We start from the raw sequence: 6000 nt of genomic DNA on the forward strand, positions 1-6000 counted from the left end.
CTCTTTCTCGCTGCTCCGGAGGGCTCCGGAGCAGCGAGAAAGAGGGGGGGCTGTCCTGGCCTTTGCTCTGGCCGCTCCCGGTCCAAGAGCGGCGAAAGCAAAGGCAGCAGGGGGATTGGGGCCTCTTTCTCGCTGCTCCGGAGGGCTCCGGAGCAGCGAGAAAGAGGGGGGGCTGTCCTGGCCTTTGCTCTGGCCGCTCCCGGTCCAAGAGCGGCGAAAGCAAAGGCAGCAGGGGGATTGGGGCCTCTTTCTCGCTGCTCCGGAGGGCTCCGGAGCAGCGAGAAAGAGGGGGGGCTGTCCTGGCCTTTGCTCTGGCCGCTCCCGGTCCAAGAGCGGCGAAAGCAAAGGCAGCAGGGGGATTGGGGCCTCTTTCTCGCTGCTCCGGAGGGCTCCGGAGCAGCGAGAAAGAGGGGGGGCTGTCCTGGCCTTTGCTCTGGCCGCTCCCGGTCCAAGAGCGGCGAAAGCAAAGGCAGCAGGGGGATTGGGGCCTCTTTCTCGCTGCTCCGGAGGGCTCCGGAGCAGCGAGAAAGAGGGGGGGCTGTCCTGGCCTTTGCTCTGGCCGCTCCCGGTCCAAGAGCGGCGAAAGCAAAGGCAGCAGGGGGATTGGGGCCTCTTTCTCGCTGCTCCGGAGGGCTCCGGAGCAGCGAGAAAGAGGGGGGGCTGTCCTGGCCTTTGCTCTGGCCGCTCCCGGTCCAAGAGCGGCGAAAGCAAAGGCAGCAGGGGGATTGGGGCCTCTTTCTCGCTGCTCCGGAGGGCTCCGGAGCAGCGAGAAAGAGGGGGGGCTGTCCTGGCCTTTGCTCTGGCCGCTCCCGGTCCAAGAGCGGCGAAAGCAAAGGCAGCAGGGGGATTGGGGCCTCTTTCTCGCTGCTCCGGAGGGCTCCGGAGCAGCGAGAAAGAGGGGGGGCTGTCCTGGCCTTTGCTCTGGCCGCTCCCGGTCCAAGAGCGGCGAAAGCAAAGGCAGCAGGGGGATTGGGGCCTCTTTCTCGCTGCTCCGGAGGGCTCCGGAGCAGCGAGAAAGAGGGGGGGCTGTCCTGGCCTTTGCTCTGGCCGCTCCCGGTCCAAGAGCGGCGAAAGCAAAGGCAGCAGGGGGATTGGGGCCTCTTTCTCGCTGCTCCGGAGGGCTCCGGAGCAGCGAGAAAGAGGGGGGGCTGTCCTGGCCTTTGCTCTGGCCGCTCCCGGTCCAAGAGCGGCGAAAGCAAAGGCAGCAGGGGGATTGGGGCCTCTTTCTCGCTGCTCCGGAGGGCTCCGGCACTCCGCTGGGAAGGGAAGGGCCCGGGCCTCTCTTTTCCGGCCGCTACACGCGGCCGGGAGAGAGAAGGATGGACGGGGTGGGGGGGATGGGGGAGGGAAGGGAAGGCCCCGGGGAAGGGAAGGCCCCGCTACTTACCCTCCTGCTTCGTCCTCGTTCTCACACGGAATGAGGATCGAAGCAGAGGGCGGGGTTAAGTAGGGGGCGGGGCTTCACCACGTGACCGCCCCGCCCCCTGGAGGTTCTCTTCCGGAGCGGCGCTCCGGAGCGCTCCCCCCCGACTAGAGCCCTGGATGCCAGCCTGGTAGTCCTCAGCAGCGGGGAAGTACTCCAGCGGGAACAATGGGACTGTCATACCTCCCTGCCTATACTTCCCAGAAGCTTGAGGGAAAACAGCTGGAAAATGTGGACACGCCCCAGGGGCGCAGCCAGGCAGATGAAGGCTTAGGTCCCTGAGGAGGGAGTTCAGTCTCAGCCCGGTCAGGCCTTTGGCTCAGCGTGAATGGCAGCCACGAGGGGCGTACAGCTGGGGCTGCTGTTATGGAAGACTCCAGGACATCCTGAAGAGTCAAGAGAGTAACAGTACCCATGACCAGTCCTGAGGAGGGCTGGGGTCCTCCACAACAACAGGAGGGGAAAAGTTAATCCCATCCTGAGGCCCACAACCTCCACAGATAGAGAGGGTGTGTGTGTGGGGGGACAGAGGAGTAGCATTTTAAATCCCGTGTATCTGCTGTGCCCTGTTGTGTTTAAACTGCTTGCGTACATTCGCAGGCCGAACCTGTAAGTGGTGTTGATAAATCTTCCTTCTTGAGTTAAGAAAGCCCGGTGTTCCTTGACCACTCAGTCCTTCCCACTCAGCACATTACCAGGGGCAGAGGGAGGCGAGGGAGCCCTAATCGGAGGGGTTGCCAACTCTCCAGGGAGTGCCCAAAGACTGTGGTGCCAACTTTCCAAGGTTGGGGAGTCAGCAAGAGAGGTCTCACTGTCCCCCCCGGATGGTGGTATGAATCCAGTGAGTGGTGGCAGCATGTAACGAAGGGAAATAACCCCACCAGGCAGGGTGGGAAGGCTAAAACAGGGGCTGGCGAGCCACAGAACAGCACCGCAGCTGTGAAATGTTCCTCACACGGGCCTATATCGGGGCAAACTGCCAGTCTGAACTCGGCCTTAGTATCTATCACTGTACGGAGAGTCTTTGAGAAATCAGATATATTATCAAAACTTATTGAAGATTTTCTGGTAAAGGGGAGTAAGGACAATATTTATTTATTGATTGATTACATTTTTTTGTCATTAACATTTTATTGGTAGAATTAAAACAATAAACCAAATATAACAATGAAAAAGTACATAAAGGTCATAAGAACAGTTAAACATTCAAACCAATACACTAATTACAAAAAAAATAAAAATAAAAATGTAAGCTTTAAAGAGTGATACATTCTTCAATAAACCTTTGAACAAAGTAACTTGTTTTAGCCTCAATTTGTAATTGATGCCTGTACCGTTTGTTGCTTTAGATACAACCAAGTGTCTTTTGCCATCAAGATTATCTGTAGACATTCAGTGTTATATCTAACCATGTTAATCACCAAGTACTACCCACAAATCAAGTTTTACCAAAGCCTACTTACTATACTTTAGTTGAACCATAAATAAGTCCACACAACCATTTAACATAGTTATCCCAGGATGCTGAGATAAATTTTTTGTCTGATAGGGCTTCTAAAATTGGCAACCATTTCGCTTCGAACTCAAAATGTACGACGTTCCTTTTATTTCTGTTAACTTTATCAGTGATGCTTTCCATAATGAACTGATTCCACAGCTTCTTGTACCAAGTTTGAATGTTAGGAGGGGAGATATCTTTCCAGCAAGATGCAATAGATAGCCTAGCCGCATATAGCATTGTGTCCAACATGATTGATTACATTTATAGTCCCCCCGCCCTGCAAGCGGGCTCAGGGTGGCTCACATTACTTGGCCAATGTGCCAAGATTCATATGAAACATTTAAAACCATTTAGACAATCAGCAAATTTCAACCAAAGTGCATACAGTAGTTATTAAGGCAAGATGGCATGACATATAATACCGGGCTCAAAGCCCTCCGCTGAGCAGTCTCCAGTTCTTTCAGGTGGTGTGGTTCAATCTCAACTGTGGCTGGCCTACGGCACAGATATTAATTGTGGCCATTGATGGTAGTGGTGGGCGGCTGTAAGGGATGTAGATTTAGAAATGAAAGGAACAGTGGCATCTACTAGGCCAGTGATGGTGAACCTTTTACAGACCGAGTGCCCAAACTGCAACCCAAAACCCACTTAAGTATCGCAAAGTGCCAACACGGCAATTTAACTTGAATACTGAGGTTTTAGTTTAGAAAAAAATAACTCATACATTAGCATCTTTTATCTTAAAAGAAAAACACCATAACAGAGCTTTCAATGATACAAACAACTTTTTATTGAAAGGTAAAAGTTTGCATTTGGCATGCTTTTGAACAATTAATGTGATTTTTGCTGTTGCATGCATGCTTGAATACTGAGGTTTTAGTTTAGAAAAAACAACTTATACATTAGCATCTTTTATCTTAAAAGAAAAACACCATAACAGAGCTTTCAATGATACAAACCACTTTTGATTGAAAGGTAAAAGTTTGCATTTGGCATGCTTTTGAACAATTAGTGTGATTTTTGCTGTTGCATGCATGCTGATAATTCGTCTATCCTTGGCTCATACTTCGTACGTTTGAGAGCAACACATGCAGCACTCAAGTCATCTGTGAGCCTGTTTCTGGTGTCGGATTTGATATAATTCAAAGCTGAAAACAGCTGCTCACAAGCATAAGATGATCCAAACAAAGTAAGGAAAGCAATCCCAAGTGCTTTCATTGACTTAGAATTATTTGGCAGAGAATTCCACACTTTAAGGATTTCATTTTCAGAACTAACTGTGCTGTCCTTTGTCATCCCTTCTATTTTCTCAAGTGTTTCACGCAGGTCGTAGAATTTATTTTTCCAGATAGAGTTTTCTTGAAATTCTAATATCTCCATTTCCAGATTGTCTAAATCTAACCAGTGTAAGCAGGAAAGCCCTGGCCATAAGAACATAAGATCAGGTGTTAGCCGAATTGCTCCGCAAAGGAAACAACCGGTACAGTTATTTATCGGGATACTTCCGTCTATGTTTACGGAGGATGGCACTGTCCCCGAGGTTCCCAATGAAAGACTGAGGCAGACTTCCTTAATAATAATAGTAGTTTACTGGCACACTTCACTCAAAAACATACAACAATCACAACACACAAGAACTAAGAAATTAAGATAGAATAATACAACACAGTTATGGTGGTTGATGCTCTGGGTTATTATTACCTAGCTGCAACTGCGTGGCTCCAAACGTCCAGCGAAGGGGTAAGGACGGGGAGAAAATTGGAAAAGAATGGTGAATGGACTCAGACCAGCTAAGACCACGTGCCAAGAAGTTCTAGCTGCGCAATACTAGAACGTAAAGAAGGATGGGTAGGGTATGGGATAGCAAGCTGGACTTAAGAGGTAAAGCAGGTTTTGTAGAGGGCGTCGTTAGAGAGCGATTGGGGGGGTTCCAAGGTAGAGAGCTCAAGCAGGAACGTAAGAGAGCGAACTGTGGGTGCGTTCTTGATTATATCAAAGGGGTCTAGAGGAAGAGCTGGGTCCAAGGGGACCTCCCCTATGACACAGTGTTCTGTCATAGCCAAAAGGTCAGTGATTGGCTACTGTATTCCTCTGGGTGGGCCAAGGGACTGGCGGGCAATTTGAGAACTAGTTTCTAACTCAATCAAGACACCTGGGCTAGGGGTATTAGTATGCAGATGGATGACTCATGTCCATGCGGCCAGGTTGAATACCGGGTCTTTGTGAGTACGTGCAGCTTCGTTGGTGCGAGGGGGAGGGGGGCCCTGGAGGTAGGTGACCATGCGGCTGGTTTGAAATGGCGTCTTGTGCTTTCTGTGGCCATGTGCTTTGTTCTATGGCATGCACTAGAAATGGGAACACCTTTTGGAATAACAACCATTGCAGGAACACAGTCTTTGGTATGTATCCTCATTGGGCGCTCACAGCATGTCAATTTCAGACACAGTCCGTTGTTGGCACACTTCATCAGGTACAGTGTAACACAGTACATAAAAACATCATAGCAGGCTTGCGGGCTTACACAGGCCAGTGGCCCATTCAGTCCAATGCCACACAGTCCATTCAGTCCAATGCCACACAGTGACCAAAGCCCAGGGGCCACCAGGAGGTCCACCAGTGGGGCCGGAACTCCAGAAGCCCTCCCACTGTTGCCCCACCCCCAAGCACCAAGAATACAGAGCATCACTGCCCCAGACATAAGAACATAAGAGAACCACTACAGCAAACTGGCTCTCAAACTAATCAAAGTCCCCTCTGGCCTTTTATTATATCAATTTTCACCATTCGCACAAGAACAAAAATATTTGGTGGGGGGGAGAAAGAGATAAGTTGCCTCACTGGCGAATGTAGTTACTGATCACCAGTACACAGGTTTAATAAGCACACTGATTCTGAAACGTAAAGTTCTAATAGGGATGGCCATTTGAAAATACAATTATAAGCCAAGGGGTTGTAAAGAAGAAGAAGAGGAGGAGGTCTCAATCTTTCTCTCTCACACACACACAGAACCAACCCAGCATTTTAAGACAGCCTGGAGATCTCTCTCTCTCTCACTTTCTCTCCGTCACAACCCCCC

Source organism: Gekko japonicus, unplaced genomic scaffold (assembly GCF_001447785.1).
Source record: "Gekko japonicus isolate JY-2015 unplaced genomic scaffold, Gekko_japonicus_V1.1 scaffold1341, whole genome shotgun sequence".
Taxonomy (NCBI): Eukaryota; Metazoa; Chordata; class Lepidosauria; order Squamata; family Gekkonidae; genus Gekko; species Gekko japonicus.